This window comes from Amphiprion ocellaris, chromosome 15 (assembly GCF_022539595.1).
Source record: "Amphiprion ocellaris isolate individual 3 ecotype Okinawa chromosome 15, ASM2253959v1, whole genome shotgun sequence".
Taxonomy (NCBI): domain Eukaryota; kingdom Metazoa; phylum Chordata; class Actinopteri; family Pomacentridae; genus Amphiprion; species Amphiprion ocellaris.
Window position 1 is genome coordinate 22,331,170 of NC_072780.1, and position 19,591 is coordinate 22,350,760.

A 19,591-nucleotide genomic window follows, 5' to 3' on the forward strand; every position below is an offset into this window, starting at 1 on the left:
TCTCCTGGCTGAGTTCTGCAGAACAGTGACAAAAGAGATTAAGAGGCCCTAATTCTCCTCAGAAATCCACTTTAGCCGTACTAGAGAATCTAGCCTGAGGGCTGGAAAAAGCTTTATATCCCTATCACCAGGCTGAGCTCCTCTTAGCTTTATGTGTCCTCTGCCTCACTTGTATTCAGCAATGACAGGTGTACTCGATAGTGCTCACCTGGGGCAAATAACTGGGATTTTTTCCTGGACGGTAACTCTTGAAGACCTTCTGACCTCCAGATGGACCCACTGCGTTCTCAGACATTTGATTGCTTATAAAAGATATTATTTCCATACCAATGTGGGATGTAACTGCATAATTTAAGAGGCTGCATTCCTTTTGGTCCACTGTTGGATGGCCTTTGACCTGCACACCCAGGCAAATCCAGCTTCCTACACTACTGCAACTTATTCAGTTAAGCGCTGACTAAGCACTCTTCATCTCGCCACTCGTTGTCAAAGACGTGTGTTTCTGTAAGTGCAAGTGTTGTCAGTGTACATTGTCTTCAAGCACAAACAAAGATGTGTCTAGCAGCATTGCTGCAGGGTACAGACTCTGCTGGTTGCTGGACGCTGAGATCTGGCTGCTCTCGAAGGTGACACCTATGTTCATTGGGCTGGTGATGAATTATTCTCCCTTTAATCAGGACAGAAAAGATGCTGCCCATCTTCAAATGGGCTTGCACGGCCTGGGTCACCGGCATCAGGGAGTGTCATAAATCACCTCTCAGACTTAGTTGCAAGTATGAATCATGTGTGGGGGGGGGGCTTGCACAGTGAACAGCCCCTTGGATCCACCTGCTCTGTGGGGCTTTTTGCCAGATGGAGCAGTTAACAGGTAGTTAATTTACTCTGAGGCTACAGAGCCTCACTGGAGGTGAAGGAACTACTGGGTAGCTCCCTTCAGTCTCCCGTGATCCTGGAACCTATGGATTTCAAGTTGGTGACCAAAGAGAGTAATCCCATTTAGAGCACCCTGTTTTGTCCGGATGTATTTGTGTGTTTCATCTCTCTGAGAATGAGTGATTCATTTTTTTTGTGTTGGGGCTTTTTGCTTGAATAAAGCATTAGCTGGCAGGTTAGCCTAATGCAATGCTCCCTTCTGGAACTTCACTGTGATAGCCTAAGGGTGCAAACATAAGTGGATTAGAAAACACACACAGAGAATCTACTGTCTGTTTTCTAAAAAATGCATCTCTGGCTCACTCTCCCCTTCCCTGTCTTTCCTTGATACATACCAAAGCACTTGCAAACAAGCACATGCATAAGCATGAAAAGACCCACATGCTTGAACATTATTTCGGGGCGATGCATCGATGATGGCCTTGCGCATCTCAGCCTCTTGCTCGAGTCTAGCTGTGATGCTAACACGAGGTGAAGTGTTATCCAGCACGGCCCGGTCATGAGGCTTGCCCTCTGTGGGGTGGCACAGCACCAACTGTGCAACCGTGCGCAGTGGGCACAACCTCGAGCAAGGCAGCAGGAGAGCGAGGCTCGGAGATAATGATGCAGTGCTTGTTGCTTCCATTTTTAAAATTTATTTTTCACCATAGTTATGCTCCCTGCCTCGTGGCCTTTTCCAGAGGCTGGCCATTAGTGGGATCTGATGGTGTGCAAAGCTCTCTTCAAGTGACAAACATGATTTAATTCTATGGTGCATTGTGTCTCCGTTGTAAGAAAGGATGTGGCCAAGTGTTGGGATACATCATTACAGAGTGAAATGTCCTCTGTTTGTCCTTCACAGACTTTCCAATGGGGTCCCAGGGGTCCTTGTGTTGTCTATATTAGATAACACATATAGTATGCCTTCAACACTCACAAAGAAAAACATTCATTACATCACTATCAACACTGTGTACCATAAGTTCTGTGTGTGTATTATTTTGTACAGAGGTAGAGCGGTGTGCTTTCATTCAGCCATGGCCTGAGTTATATATATATATTTAGACAGCATTAGACAACGTACGCATGACGGAGGCTTCACTTAATTCATTGACCTCATTCCTTGATCTTATTTATTTGTGTTCTTCTGGCTGCTTAGTGGGCCGCTTTCATGACGGCAGGTCACTGGTAGCACACAGCAGCTGCAGCTAACATTTCTCAGAGGGTGTATGCCTGCTTTGAGACATACAGAGATGAAGAGAATAAGAGATGCTGACTTTATTTAATTATTTGAAACATTATTTCAGCTTTCGTTCTCATCTTTGGCTTAGACTACGCACAAAAGCAGGAGAGTAATAGACTTTTAAACAAACTCTGTGAATGGCTGATTTAATGCTTGTATTTCAGGAAGCTTAATCAATAGCTCCCTCCACCTTCAGGCTCAGCGCAGCAGCTGCTATAGGATATCCATAAATTGAGTGGATGATGGTGGCCAAGTCAAAGCCACCTACTCCCATTAAACCCCATCATGAGGAGGGACAGGTATAGGTCACATTGTCCAAGCGCTGACAGAGATTAATTGAGGCCATGTGACTTTGTGCACCCGCGGGGCCTCAGGGGGCATCTCTATCCCTGCCCTTAAATAACCTCGCAGTGCCCAGCCACCTTGCCGACAGTAACAGGTGAATATTTTATGAACCACGGGGATTTGAGGGAAACCGCTGGTGATTTTGTGGTGGCAGCTAATGGCCTCAATGTGAGATAAGGAAAAGATTGGCGTTTGCTTTCCTTCAGCTCCATCTGACGGTTTGACAACCTATTCCACAGACAGAGGCTGTCTCGTTTGCTGGAGCAAACCGAGTGTCATGGTACGTCTGCCCAGACGCTCGGGTTTTATTTTTATTTTTTAAAATGGAAACCAATGAGAGGGCATCTAAGCTAAACTGTGCTGGGAAGTCTACATTTTAGGAAAGGCACAGATGGCCATGCTGGAAGGAGATGCAACGACACACTGAAATGAAAACTCGAGCTGTCATTTGTTTTTCAAATCTTCAGCTGCCTGGGACTCTGTCTCCGTCTGCTAATGTCAACCTGTCTGGCTACGACAAACGCTTGAGTTAAACCGCTTTTCATGCCCGGGCCTCTTTTATTGTTTGTGGGTACAAAGCATGCAGGGCTTTCATAATTGGACTGGTGATTTTCAGTCACAGGCTCGTTTCTGAAAAGCTTCCTTCCCCCTTGCACACACACATGCACTGCGTGGTTATACTTTTGAAGATGTACAGTCAATCTTTTGCAACACTAAAGTGGGAGATTTTTTCTTTTTTTTGTCTCCATCCTGTTGTTTCTAACTGCAATTCACAGAGATCACCTGTCAGTCAGGCCATAATTTATTCTTCTTTTTGAGATTTTCCTTTCTAGACTTTCTGTAGGTGGTAATTGAAAGGAAAATTACAGTTTACTGCAAGTTGTGTTTCAACCAACATCTTGAGTTTTGCTGAAAATAAGTTTTAAAGGAAAAGAAATAAGAGCAGTTGGATAGTCTAAACTTTGAACAAACCAATAGGTTGGCCAGACTTTGATGTGGTTTAGATCATTGATGTGAGTACTGTACATTTGTTGAAAACAACAAAGAATGCATCGAATCAAGCCTTCAATTTACCTGACAATAGGTATGGTTGATTAGTTTTTATTTATTGGTTAACTTCATACAAAATGCAGTAAAGTGAAAAAATCTGAATGTGGTGTTTGCAACTTGAACACAGAACTAGTTCTCCTTGGCACCGTCACTTTGCAGCTAGAAGATCCCCGCTTCGCATCCCGGCCTTCCCGGAATCTTTCTGCATGGAGTTTGCATGTTCTCCCTGTGCAGGTTTTCTCTGGGTTCTCTGGCTTCCTCCCACAGTCCAAAAACATGCTGAGGTTAATTGGTAATTCTAAATTGTCTGTAGGTGTGAATGTGATTGTTTGTCTCTATATGTAGCCCTGTGATGGACTGGTGACCTGTCCAGGGTGTCCCATGCCTTCACCCTAAATCAGCTGGGGTAGACCCAAGCCCCCCATGACCCAGTTTGAACATCCTCTTGCCATTTCAAAATTTTTTGGTTGTAATTTGGGCATTATGAACATAATTACATTAGAACATATTACCTGTCTTGGCTTGGGACTTGATGTTTTACGTGGCTACACTTAGGACTTTGCATTGATGTTATTATGGAGGTGATTTGTTGATCTTGTCTGGATGCTTGGAAGTTGGTTGTTATGAAAATCACTTTGTCTCACTCGTGTAGATAATCTGGCGAATAAACTATATGAATAAACCAGAATTATCTTGAGCCCAAATGCACCACTTCCTCTGCAACCATGGATTTTTCCGTGGACAAGACAGAAGTCAAAATTTTGAAGGCGTACCATTGTTACTTTAATGAACCTGCTGTGAGCAATTTAAGCCCACCTTGATGTGGCTCACACAAATTTTTTTTGAGCTTTACAAATGCTTGGGCAGAGGCTGCTCTTTTACTGTTTGTGTTTTGGAATTGAAATGACATAATAACTAGCACGATGGATTGTTTCCTTCATTTCAAAGCCTTTTCAAAGTATCATCAGATCAATAGTTGCACAGTTTGAACATCCTCTTGCCATTTCAGGCTGCCAGGCTCTGTTGTATCATTTTCTCTTCAGCAAAGAGACAGTTATGCAGACGGAGTATTCTGTGGATTATTGGTTGTGTTTATGTGTCTCCATACATATTAGCTGCTCTTGTAGTTTCACACTTTCTCTCTAATGAAAGTTTAGGTATGTGCACACTCTTGTTTTGGTGAGGATGTGCACATATGTGCTGGTAAACAGTATTTTTTCTCATATTCTTGCCACACTGCGGCTGTGTTAGTGTTTGTGTGTGATTCCATCTGTCTCTGTTTGAATAAATGCATGCTTTTTCAAATTGCTTGCCATAAACGTCAGAGCAGAGTACATCAAAAGCCCCATTGCCTCCCCTCGCGGCCCTACCTGCTGAAATTGCATACCCCCTAAATCTCAGCGCCGGCTGCTCCATTCAGAGTAAATTACCTTTTGTACACAAAGATGTGACACGTCGTTGCATGAAAAACATCTTAGGTTTCATCACTCTTTCCGACATCTCAGGCACTCGTCCTCACTCCTCTCTTTTCCTGTTTTTTCAACTCTCATTTCCGTTCTGATGAGCTGTTGGGTGACGAAACCCTGGAGAGGAAGTGGGTGGGTGGGTATCGTCTAGACGTAGCGTTTTACAGCGTGGATCGGAGGTGGTGGGGTTTGGATAATTCTTGCACTGTAGGGAGTGTGAGGAAAAGGAAGACTCTGCTAGGCTCACAGAGGTTTGTGGGGGGTAAATGGAGATAATTAGAGACATTTTGGAGGCACGGGGGGGGGGTCTGAATCATCGGAGGCCGCTCCTCTTCCATCCTTCCATTCCTTCACATGCATGATGAGTTGCAGCGTTTGCCGCAGAGAATCACAGCATAAATGACAGCAATGCAAATGCAAATAGCCCTGTGAAGCAAACACCTGCATCCTTGTACGGCTGCTGTTGCCCCCCCCCCCCCCCCCACTTCACGTATGACTAATTGCCACTTGTGACTTGGAGGAATGCTGCAGTGATGGTAAGGAGTCAGCAAGGAAACCTTTCCTCCACAAGGGGCAGCATGCGCTCCTGTGAAAACAGAAAGCAGGATTTCTTTTTGACAAATGAACAGAGTATGATGCTGTATTTAGAGGACACTATACAGAGCAGCCTGTTTCTTTAAACACTGTTTTAGCTTTTAGCTGGGGCAAACGTCTTTTTAATACTGTTCAACTTTTTGCTTCATGTTACCAACCAGAAGTATAGGGAACAGTACATTTAAAATGTATTTCTAGATCAATAGGGATGACTGCAGAGAAGTATAATTTTTCTTTTCTTTTTAGCTCATACACACTGAGTGCAGTGTATAATTCTAACCCCCAAACTAGTCCTACAAAGAATGTATATTAGTTAATCTGTTAGAAAGAAAACACAACATCAGTCATATTTTTTCCCAACTAACAGTCCAATATCTTGACAAATGATTCCATTTACAGTCAGAGAGGACTGCTGCATGCATTGCAACAAGTGCATGCTGTTTCTTTTTACCTTTTCTGCTCCACACATTTTGGAGGGGTGAAAACCTTTAACCTTTGCTTCGTAAACTAATTTAAGATATCAATTAAAAAAAGGGGAAAATATTGATGATTAGTTAAGTTGAACATTGTGTTATTAAAATTTTAATATTAGCACACGTAACAAGCTGAATCTGTCACAAAGAAGGTTTTTTGCTCAAACATTATACAGATTTAGCCTTTTTTCATTTTTCATATGGCTGTTTTTTTTGTCTATTAATTGTTTTTGCCAGTTAAATGTCAGAGAAATGGCGAAAATATGTTCCTCAAGCTGAAGGTGACCGTGGCATTTAGTTTACTATCCTAAAAAACAAATAAAGCAGAAAATCCTCACATTTCAGAGGCTGGAACTAGAGCATTTCTCTGCTAACTCATTCAGTTGACTTCTTTCTGATGTTTATTTCATCATTAGACAAGCCACGCTGTGAAAACAGATTTGAAGTTTTTGTTTCCTCAGTTCATTTTCCTAAGTCAGTTCAACTAAAACGTTGGATGTATTTGTAATATGAAGTTTTACTTTCCTAACTAACCAGTTCATTCAGAGTCATCAGGCAACATAGATTTAATTTTTCACTTAACTCCGCATGAGTTACAAAAAATGCATAGAAACCCCACACAGACAAGGGGCTGCTCTTGAAAAACTACAAAGCTGCCTTATATGTTCTTCAGTTTTACTGATTAAATGAATTTACAAATTACTACTATTAAGTACTACTTAGATCTATATTAACAATCTTTGTTTCACTTATCTGACAATATTGTCTCAATTTCATTTAAATAAGCTACGAATTTGAACACTGTATGCCCATTAAACCTCCTGAAACCAAGGACATAAGTGTTGTGGCTGTCAGGTGTTTCCATTTTTCTTACTGAAAGAGATGTTTAAATGTGCAGAAGCATTGTGCTGCACTATATTGCCACCCATTCTGCTCACAGTTTTTTTTTTTTTTTTTTATGTGACTGAGCTGCTTTAAAACCCAAACTTGAACTAGGGTTGTGTCACATCAGAAGTGAAATGTTAAAAACTGGCCAACCAGACGTTAGCGAACACTTCACTCAGTGGCTGTGGAGCACTACAAACATTCTTAAACACTTGTGCTTTGTTGCTTTTAACAATCGAGTCTTTCCGACAGATATTCCCACATGACTTGAATGAAGCTTAGTTGTGTTTCTGTCTTTCTTCACTTCCCCTCCTGCGTCTCATTTCTCACTTCAGACATTCTCGCCTCTTAAGCTCACTTGAGTCTTCCTTTCTCAGCTCTCTAGAGCACCTACCCAGTCTGTCACACATTCACACTCTGCTCTGTGTGTGTGTGTGTGTGTGTGTGTGTGTGTGTGTGTGGGTGTGTGTGTGTGTGTGTGTGTGTGTGTGTGTGTGTGCGCTGGATGACCCGAGGGAGTGTTTATCATCAGTGGAGATGATAAATCCAGTCATCCGTTTGTCCTCTTGCTCCTTCAGGATGTTTTGCATCACGTGTCATCATATATTGACACACTTGGATGTTGTTAATTTCCTGTACATGGGCCTAATCTGTGTTGAGTTTGGATCACAGCAACAGCTTGTAATCTGGTGTCTCCTGTACATGATATAGACGCTTTCCCAGTGAACAACAATGAAGGGGAAGCTCTAGTTGATGAATAATTTCCTCCTTTTTAAGAGAAGAGATTGTTATAAGGGAGAGCTGTGAAGAACATAATTATTTATTATCTTTAATTACAGACAGTTGTATTTCATTGTATTGTATTTTATTCTCTTGCTTATTGTAATGGAAACCATTTTGAGTTGCGCTCACTCAGTGAACTGTGCTATATAGCTACAGTTTGTATTTAGTTATGATCAGAACATGAGCATGAGTCTTGAGCCAGGGTTTTCAGATAGGGGCGCTGATTTTTTAAAGCACTAAACTACATTCACATTTGTGGTTTGTGTTTTTTCCTTACTAACACTTATTTTATGGCCCTCTAATTTTGTCATTTAAAAATAACTACAATTTCTTAAGATGGCTCCTGGAAAGCAAAATATCATTTAGGGAAAATGGAGACTTCTGAATATAGCCATGTCTTTTTGAGATCAGATAAACTTACAAAACTGTATAATTCGTCCTTTTGTGCAGGTGTAAAATTAGAGCTGCGTAGACCATTTAATTAAACAATTAAACAGAATTAACTGTCAGCTTCTTTGACAATCACTTAATTCATTTTTGACACATGATGACCTTTTGGATGGCTGGTTGCAGCTTCTCCAAAGTGAGGTTTTGCTACTATTTTCAGTTTTATAATTTTAGACTTAATAACTTTAGTCATAAAGCGAGGAATCTGACATTGTTTCCATGGGTACTGGGAAATAGTGATGAGCAGTTTTTTCCTATTTTATGTTGAGTTTGTAGACTAAAACATTAATCAAAAATAATTGACAGATTAAAGGGCATAATTTTCTCTGGGAATGGAGAGGACAAGCTCACCCATCCCCAACCTTAATATAATAATACAAATGAAAAGCAAGTAGCTGATAAAAATGTTCATCTCGGTTCTTTTCAGTGATTCCTGCATTCACAGCAATTACACTTTATGAAGAGCAGTGAGCGCTTTACAGACTTTCTTTGCCCCTCAGGCTACAAAGAGGTTACTTCCCTGTGTTCTGATTGGGTCTGCCGGATGTTTGTACCTGCAGCTTTAGAGGAGGACTGCAGGCAAAACTCAAAGCAGGAGAACATCTTCAAACACTACAGCACCGCTATGCAATTTAAATAAATATTTTGTCAATACTTTTGGATTCTACAATCGAACATAGATAGGCCAGTAGTAGGAGACAGCATTGACGTTCCGTTGCTCCTAATGAGGACTATATATATATATATATATATATATATATATATATATATATATATATATATAGTCCTCATACACACCTTCTCATTCAGTTCTTTTTATTTATTTGACTTATTGTCTGCATTGTAGATTAACACTGAATATTAGCACTTTTTTGTTTACAGCATAATTCCATATTTATCATTTCATACTTTTGATGTCTTCAGTATTAATCTACAATGTATAACATAATTAAATAAAAACCATTGTCCTGGAGCCTCCCGCGATAGACTATGTATGTATGTATGTATGTATGTATGTATATATATATATATATATATATATATATATATATATATATATATATATATATATATATATATATATATATATATATATATATATATATATCCCATTCTGTTCTTTTTTTGTTTTATTCCTTTGGTGTTTTGTTGCTGCAACAGTTTAATTTCCTCAGGGCAATCATGAATGTTTCATTTTGTCTCATCTCATCCTCCTTTCTTCTCTTTTTTTCTTTCAAAGTATCTGCTGCGTTCTTTTACTCTCCAAAGGACTGAGCAGCAGTAAAGTGCTGTTACTTCAGAGTCGGCACCCGCTGTGTGCTCAGATCATCACATGATGCTGGGTTTCTGCCTGACAAAGCAAGGGTTTGGGCTGGAAAACCTAATGATCCTCAGGGGAAAATGGTTGGAGTCCTGAGTAGAATACAGCAGAGAAACATGTAGGAACGCACCATGTAGAATTGTTAAACAAAAATATAGGCTGCCAAGATGCTCAGATAGCTCAGCTTATTGAGACAAAGACATATTTATATCCTGTGAAGACATGTGAAAGGCATACAGATTTACTTATGTGTTTTTCAGCCCGTGAGAACGCTTTATCATATCTTCTTCGGCCCCGACAGAGCTTTGTCAAAATAACCTCAGATGATGTAATAGCAACGTCATCATAGCTGCTTCGACAAGCCTAATTATTGTGTTGCACTATGGGAATTGCAGTAGCCAGTTTTATTGGAGCTTGGCCAAGACCCAGAGACGTTAAAATCATGAAATAGAGCCTTCTGTTGTACCACTGCTGTTTTATTCTGTTTCCCACAACTTTAGAAAAGTGCAGCACTAAAACAATGAAGTGGTGCCCCTTTAAAATAGAAGCTTTTAACAATGAGGAGTAAACTGCACAAGAAAACTGTTTTGCAAAAAGGTGCTTTTTGCAAAAAATGTTTTCATAAATGACAAAAGCGAAAAAGCTGTCATAATGATATGTTCTATTTCAGCTGATATCAATAATTATTACAGATCTTGAATTACCTTATATGGATAAAGAGCAAGAGAAAGGGGTTAATATGAATTCATTCACCGTACAACACGCATGGATACATGTATTTGCATGGTTAAGATTCTGATCTCGTCCTGGTGTCCACATTCACCCAATGTCAGATCCGTCAGCTCTGGCAGCAGGCTGCTGGGAGTGTGTCGCTCAGATCGAGGTGGTAGGAGGCCACGGGGTGTTTTTACAACCATGAAGCCTGTCTCGCAAGGACAACCACCAGCCCTCACTGGCACAGATGGGGGGAACTATCCTGCCTCAAGAGACCTGATCAGAGACCATGGGGAGAGCAAAGAGGGTGAGGGGCTCCGTTATCAAGGGACATAACAGGCTGTTAAAGAGCCAGGGACGGAGCACACATGGGATTTATTCATGCAGCTGATTTTTTCATTTTCATTATCTGCTTTCAGTTTGCATCTGATTCATTTAAGTGGAACTGTCACACATTCTGTGACACACTTTCCTCATCGCTTTGATGATTTGTCTGTTGTCTGGACATATAACTACCACTTCCCAGACTGACTGTTCAGATAGATATTTGAGGTGAGACAAATCAGATAAGAAACAGAACATTGAAGCATTTTATATGAGCCTTACTCGATATTCTTTGAACACAATTTGTAATGAGCAGGATATTTTCAAAATTGGAAAATGAATGGACAGTCTATACCGTAATTGCCCAATTTCTAAACTAATTCAAAGATGTCTTTCCTCTATTGAACGTTCTTATGATGTAGCATCTGACGCATTGCTGCCAACAACTGGTCAGACTCAATTATCGGTGCAGCTCCAGTCCACAGGGGGTGACAAGGCTCTATATCAATTACACGACTATGGTAGAAAAGTAAATGGCAATTCCCCACACACTTCCCCAGTCAAAACAATTGCTTTCTTCATTTTGTGTTTGGAGAGCAGAGAGCTGCAGTCTGCAAATCTCATCATAGGACATTTCATCCCGAAATGAGATATGGTTTGAAAAAATGGGAAGCCTGCTCTTGCTAAATGGCTGCTTGGATGAATCTGACACAGCTGCGTTATCATTAAAATCATGATGAGTATTTTGTCTTTAATGGGATCAAGCGAACAGATATATATATTGAAACAATCACGACTATGATGAGAAGAAATCAAGTTAATGATTCTGAAGCAATGCTCTTTTGCTCTGGACCCACTGGGACATTCTGAATAATGTCTGGAATAGCACTGGATGTTTTGCCAGCTGAAGAGCATTTATGTGCATTTATATTAGCAAGAGGTATGACTGCTTCAATTCTTCTTTCTCTCTCTCTCTCCCTCTCTATTGTTCTCATTAAATTTGCCATTTCATGTCATTTAATAAGAGCCCAGGGAGGAAACAAAAACACCCAATGATTGTTTCGGAAAACAATTTACAAAAGACAGATTGTGCTGATACGAGAAAGAATATTTATCCCTAATATGTAAAGAACAGCCCTGGGGCTCATGTTTATCTCGCTCTGGCATTATGTTACGGCTTCTTTTCCACAAAATGGAAGTACAAAGTATTTCCATGATCACAGAGTCAGATGTGAGAGGTGTGAAGAAAGACTGATAAAGCAAACACTTCCTTGTTCTCTTCTCATGCTTATTTGTACAGCTTTACAAAACCACTCTTTTTTTTCCAATCCATTTGCTTTTGAATGAAGCCAAGAAAACGGTCAATGGCTTCAGTGGAACCAGTGCTGGAGGCAGGGGACGGGGGGTTTGGGCTGATTAGCCCACCAGACACTTTGCGCTAATGCTCTTTTTCATTACTCTCCAACATAATCAAAAGCTATTCTTCTCCAAGTACTCTTGTTTCTTCTCAGCTGTGTCTTGTGTTCACATACACATACATGCACACACACACACACACACACACACACACACACACACACACACACACACACACCACGTGCTAACTGCCTTGAGATTGTTTCTTCTACTGAGTTCACAGTCATTCAGAGATGAGAGAGACTGACGCAGAACGAGAGCTTGGTTGATAAGGGAGATGAAAGCTGCAGAAGAAAAGCAGGAAACCAGGGACTAAACTGCCCTCAGTGGAAAACTTAAAGATCAGTAATGCGCCTCCATGTGGTGATGAAGAGGGCCCTGGAGTGGTGGAAGTGATGGGGGGCCTTGGGCTTAGTTTTGTCGGAGGCAGGATCAACGCCAGATTGACAGCTCCCCAACTCCCATTCAGTCCTGCTCATTTCCTCAACAGTTCAGCAATCCCAGCTCTAACCCCTCCCCACTATACACACTTGTAGACACACTCTAGTACAGCAGAGAGCTGATGGACATTATTGCCAATGAGCGCTCTGCAGGGCTTTGAGGGTCCTTTCTAACCCGTCTCCATGCACTGGTCTCTGAGGAAAGCCACGTGCTCGTAGCTCCTCTAAGTTTCTCAGCTCTGACTGGAGGAAAGGGGAAATCCTGTCCATGTGATGATTGGGCAGACTGTGGATGTGGTCCAGGCACATGCTACTGTAGAAATAGTAAGCAGCTACAAGGGTGGCCAGATGTTGTCATTTTTTAGAGTGAAGGCACACAAACCCCAAAAGATATATTTTTTAAATGGGTATTGAAGCGGAAACTCAGATGTCTAAAATGCTTCTTTAAAGATCTTCAGAGAATCACCAGGAGAAGTCAGCATTCAAGGGCAGCGGGATTTATTCTTGACAGAAAATCCAGGAATAGTTCTTAGTAGTGATTAACACTCCAAGAAAAACCAGAGATACTGAGCATTGCTTCATCTTTTATGCTGTGAGAGTTGGTCATTTTTCCACGCCTACAGGGCGTATTATTGATGCACAGTTCTGACAACATTATACTTGTTTAAATCTATTGATCAGATCTTGACATCAGGTTGTCATATTTTACCTCTAGATCACACTCTGCAGAGGACATGCCCATTAGATAATCATTAGGTCATGTTTTACAGAGAACATGCCCAGACATGTTCAGACTTTGCCCTATTATTTTGAGACAGATTTCATGCAAGTTGCACCATTATGTGTTGTTAGCTTTTTAATATATTTCAACAATTATAATGCCTTTAGTATACACCATTATATTTTCAGCACTCCACATTTCATTTTATTTAAAGCATATGAGCATTCACACCATTTTTGGTGATGCAAAAAATGCATGTTTTACTTTATGATCTTCCAGCTGTGTATGTGTGTGTCCTCCACAGACACACACACACCATACCATCAAAGCATCAGTGATTACTAGATTATTCATCATAATGTATTTTATACACGTGTTTTAACTCTATTTTTCAGGCTAATAGCGTTTGCAATAATTACATCATCTTTTACACTTAGTATACCGTACCCAAAAATATTACACAACAGTATTTGGCCATGCAGGCAATTTCTGATGTTGTTGGAGTTTAAATCTTGAAAATAATGCCACCAACATAGTACAATGTGTGAAAAGGGGATTTTGTTTTGGTTCTTTAAAAATTTAAGTCATTAAACATTAAAAAAAGATTTAAAAACAACACATTTTTCCAGGTGTCTTTAGCTCCTATCACATTTTTTCTCACTGTTGGCTCAGTTTCGCTGCAGTATTAAGTCCTTCTCCTCTATGGAAACAGAACAACTATGATGAGAAGTAGAGAGAACTCAGACATGTCTTTTATGAAGTATAGCACAATTATAACACTATAAATTTTAGACACAGTAAGGTAAGTTTTAGATTATCTATGTTATAGAGATTTTAAAAAATGTGGAATCAACATGGACAACAAAAATATGATTCTGTTGTAATTCTCAAAAAGCGAAAAAAAAAAATTTAGAAAACAGCGAAATATTTTTCCATAAAATTTGATAATGAATGAATGACGGTAATCCACTTGCTACTTACCTGGTAGAAAGCACTGCTATCAAAATTTGGTCACAAAATGTCTGCGTCTCCTTGACATTGAATCCGATTGTTGTCATCACAGTACGTTAATGTACAATAGCCTTTTTCACACTGTACTTGTAATTATGACAACAATGTGTTGCTTGGTATAACGTTAACTCTGCATAAGGTGTGAGGGCCATTCTGAAGCTCCTTCTAGACAGTGGATGTTAAATGGGAGGTCATTCTCTGCATTCTGCCTGCTGACACAGACAACATGAGCAATGGAAGACATATGGATTTTTCAGTGCCTGACATTTTTCCTTGTACTACCTGCAGAGGGCTGGGCTGTTGGCAACATGCCCACTATCTCACCTTGAAAGGACACAGTGTCTTCGAATACGCACAAACACACCAGGATCAGCTTTGATAAATTATTGTAAAACCTTCATGTTTTTTTTCTTCTTTTATATGCAGCGTGGAAAAAAATTTTAATTCTAATTCTGACATAGCACTGGTTAAATTTCAATAATATTAAATAGCTATTGACAGCAAGTGTTGTCCTTTGGAGCCCTGGACTATATAGTACAGTCACAAACATGTTATTGCACACTTGACCCTGGAACCAAAGGTTATTTGGTGTGAACATGTCCTGACTTCAGATTATTTTATGGTTATGCTTTATCTCCTGCTGTTTTGAGCTGTTCTCATGCTTTGTTCCACAGATGTATCTGGTGTTAAAAAGGCCAGATGCCAAGTGGTACTAAATGAAGAACAAACTGATGCGTTTGCTCTGTGACCCAGCCTGGATGCTGCCCCTTGTAAAATACTGGCAGCTGTTTGAGAGTGTGAATGTTAAATGAGGATGGGATCTGGGCTGTCGAACAGGCCTCAGTGGTCCAGCCTGTGTGATGGACAGAGAGCTTTAAAATATTATCTGAACAGCGGCTTAAGTGTCATAATGGATATTACATATCATAAACTTTCATTCCTTGCTTAATGCTCCGAAGACAGGCACATAAGCTCCTGCGCATGCCTGCACATGTGCCATAAAGGTGCATACATATTCACACGGGCGCTGGTTAACCTCCATGGAGTCCCAGTTGGTGTGTAACGCAGCCCAGATGGCCATGTGAGCTGCGGCCACTGGCCTCTGTATTGCCCGCTATTAATATGCAGCACAAACTCTCAGCCCTTGTAATTCTTTACCCTTGCTCTACAGTCTTTTAACTCCTCCCCAGTGACTCGACAGGCCCGCATATCAGATCCGTATTTCTGTATGACCACAGCTAAGCACCTAATTATCAGCTTATACCGCCCCATGAAGGAGGTTATCATCCGCCGTCGGGGCTCAGTGTGTCGGGAGGGGGCAGTGCTGACATTGTCGTTTGCTGTTGTGGTTTCTGAGGGCCCTTGTGAAGGTGTCAAGGCCGGCCCACTGAACACGAGAGTGCAAGTGAAGCTGGCCCCTGGCTGTGGTAATTACAGGCCCCGCCACAGAGCCGATATCGCAGACATACTCGTCTTGCCTCCTCGCTCTCAGTTTGCTGCATATTTGTGTGGCTGTTGCCTCGTAAAGAGCTGTGATCTGTGGAGTGCTGAAAAGGGCTTATAATGGCGTCTGGGAGGGAACAGGAGACTTGAAAATATTGAATAATTTTGCTAAAATGACTGTCATTTTGATTTGGACGGCTCTGCCCTTAATTAACATTTGAGTTAATCTGAAGCTTTTACCCATAGCAACATCAAATATTTCTTTGTGCATCTTGAGGCATTTAATAGTCAAAAATAGTCCATCGTGAGGTCGTTAAACTTCACATAGCTTCATGTAAACCAGCATAATAGGGTGTGTTGCTTTTTATGAAAAGATAGCAGGGATTAGAAAGCTTTGTATTTTTCCTATTTTATTTTTCTTCCAAACGTGACACAAATAATAATTTTTCCATTTCATTTTCTGTGCACTGTGAAGAATTCATTGTGCTTGCATTGCTTTGTATGTGCAAAGCTCTTGTGTATTGCTGATGGATGTAATTTTTTCTCTCTTGTTCTAGCCAAAGCATGAACTGAAAACAATATTCCCCTTGAATTTTTTTTTTTTATGAGTGGAAGCAAAATAACAAGACTGTGGTATATTTCTATAAATGTATGGCATATATACAGCAAAATTAACTGCTGGAACTTTGTGGTGCATGTACATCATTATATATGAGCAGTTTCAAATGGATGCATTTTCAAATTAGCAGATGGCACAGCTGTGAAGAGAAAATGTATCTCATTAAGCAAAGCTATTATGAAGCCAACTAGCTGTAGCCTAAAGTATACAACAGAAGTGAATACACCCCTATGTAATATTCTTGTAATTTACACTATCGTTCAAAAGTTTAGGGTCACTTAGAAATGTCCTTATTTTTGAAAGAAAAGCATTTTTTTCAATGAAGATAACATTAAATAAATCAGAAATCCAGTCTAGACATTGTTAATGTGGTAAATGACTATTCTAGCTGGAAACGGCTGATTTTTAATGGAATATCTACATAGAGGTACAGAGGAACATTTCCAGCAACCATCACTCCTGTGTTCTAATGCTACATTGTGTTAGCTAATGGTGTTGAAAGGCTAATTGATGATTAGAAAACCCTTGTGCAATTATGTTAGCATATGAATATCAGTGTTGGTTTTCATGGAATGCATGGAATTATCTGGGTGACCCCAAACTTTTAATGGTAGTGTACCTCTAAATGCATTATTTCAGAGTTGACTAATTGACTACTTACTCTTATGAACAATCAAAAAAAATTTTTTAGAAAGATTACATTAGACATACAGGCTTCAAAGAAATTCAGTACCAACATGAATACACTTGGGACCTGAAACTTAACTGGGTGGTTTCCATTTGGTCTAACTGCATGAACAGGCTTATAAAATTGACCTGTGAACTTTTTCAGTTTTGGACTGATTGTGTCTGCATGTCTGCATTAGAACTTAAAAAAATATTATTGCTAGACTTTACATAGAGGGAAAAATGTCAAGGAAGATCAGCGACCATTTGAAAGTTAGCGGAAACACAGTTGCAGCAGTAATCGGGATGAATATAACGAGCCATACTGTCACTAGTCAGAGCTGCAGCGTCGGCCCTCTAAAAGAAACAGACGGGAAACTGCTTCAGGCTTGGCACTGTGCTTGTCAATGGAAATCTAAGTTTCTGTGATAGCTCAGACAGTGTGAAGGACACCCCATAATGGCAAGGTCTGTGGATAGCTTTCAAGAAAATAAACCTTGCTTGCTATTTGGTACAAAACTCCAAGATGAAATATTACTACAGAACATTAAAATAAGCCTAATGAATGCTGGAACCACATTCAGGCGACATCAGGATAAAGTTGCTCAATGCAAAAGATCTTGGACTGATGGCATTTAGAGATGACACCATGAATGACTCTGGATATAATAAACTCACAGTCTGCAGAAGCTTGGCAGAAGAGGAATATTTGAGCAAGATAACGATCCAAAGCACACTGTTTGAATCATACAAGAATTTCTATCGAAGAAAAAAATGAAAACTATGATCTGGCCAAGTATGTCGCCTGACTTGAAGTCAATAGAACATGTTTAGGGTATTGTAAAGAGAAAAGTAGAGCAACACAACCTTTCCAGCAAAATTCTCAGAATAGTGACAGAACATCTCTCCAGAAATTTGTGCATTCAATATAAATGGTGGACATGTGAAGTACTGAAGAAACAAGATTTAGGACTGACTTTTGTTGCATTGAGTTCTTACTGTGGAGTTTGTATTTATAAGTGTTAACTGTTAGCTTTTAGTTCAACATAAGACCAAATACTCATACACAGTTAACTGGTATTGCCCTTATTTTTTTGTGTACTGTACATTGTGTACATTTTTTATAAGATGGTAGTGACTATTTTAGTATTAAAAATGCACTGCCACTTGTTAGAAATGGTATGTGAAGGAACCTTTTGTCTTTGGGTTGTGTTAAAGAAACGTTTAGAAACTGTGCACCAGCCGACGCTATATCAGATTCTGATGAAATACTGTTATCTGGCAGTTATTACATCAGTTGCTCGTCTTAGAGTGAATCTGATATTTTCCAGTTGGAGTCATTGCGGTGAACCGTCGGACCTCCTATAGTGTGGTTCACTTTATTTTTTGGCCCATTCTGAGTGAATCCTGTGCATGTGGCTCCTGGCCGGACTGCTTTCCTGAAAAAATATCAGGGGACTGTTTCATATATATAACAACAAATAACAAATAAAATAAAATAAAATGGAATAGAATAATAAATATGAGATGAAATTAAATATAGTTTAAAAAAATCTTTGTGCAAATGTTAGCATTTTGTGCAGTACTGTCATATGTAAACAATACAATACTGACATATATGAACAGGTGTTGATATGTGCAAAATATTGCTATTTATAGGTATTGCAGGTAAGTCAGATGGCGGTTGGTGGTGGATGGAACATTTGGAGAGAACATTTTCACCTTAGTAAAATCTCAATTTTGTTCCACTGTTGCTGCCAAATAATGCATCTGTTGAAAGAAGAAACGGCTCTTGCTCTCATTGAATGTGTAACCGACGAAGCATCCCATCAGTTTGCAGCTTTCCTTGCTCTGCTACAACCCTCAACTTGCGGAGGATAATTTCAACCAATATTTGTAACCTACTAATACTTACTAGACTCACTGCTGCTTAAGCTGCCGTAAGCTACATTTACCATTATTCTATCATTGTTTACTTGTGGCCACACTGCCCTCTAATCAGAAAATGTACCACACTCTCCTTACATGTTTAGGCAGATTTAAACAACTCAGTATTTTTCTATGGCAACTTCACTTACTGACATGTATTTTATATGTGCTATTTAAGTGTTAATAGAAAGAGTAAATGTAGTGTAAACTTCATATGTAGTGTGGGGTCTATTGAATAACGAGGAATATTTACAGGCTCTTTGAAGCGAAAGAACAGTTTCTTTTTCTACTTTCTACCCAGAAATCGAGCATATACTCTCAATAAGTGTAGGCATTTTTTCCGGGTGCTGGAATTAAGTAGCTGACTGAAAGAGTGACGAGCAATTACGTCTGCATTTTGGACATTTTGGTAATATTTCGTTATCATAATAATGGACAGCACTTTCACAGCTAAGCCTCTTATTACAAGTGCTCATTTAAATGTATATGGTGCTAAAGGAAGAACTCCTTATAATGTTATGTAAAGCCTCTTGTTACTGAATACCACTTTCTGTTTCCATGTCTATTAGTTCTCACGTGTGCAGCTGAATGCTGTAATGTTTTGCTGCTACTAGAAAGACGCCTGATGCATCCTCATCATCGGGAAAAATATGGGTTGATAAATTAAAAAAAAGTGAGAACAGAAGACAAAACGGCTTAGAAACGGGGAGTAAATGATGCCACCGGAACGAAAGGATCAAGTGTTCCACAGGGCATCTGAATCAAAGCCCTCTCTTCTCTCCTCTGCAG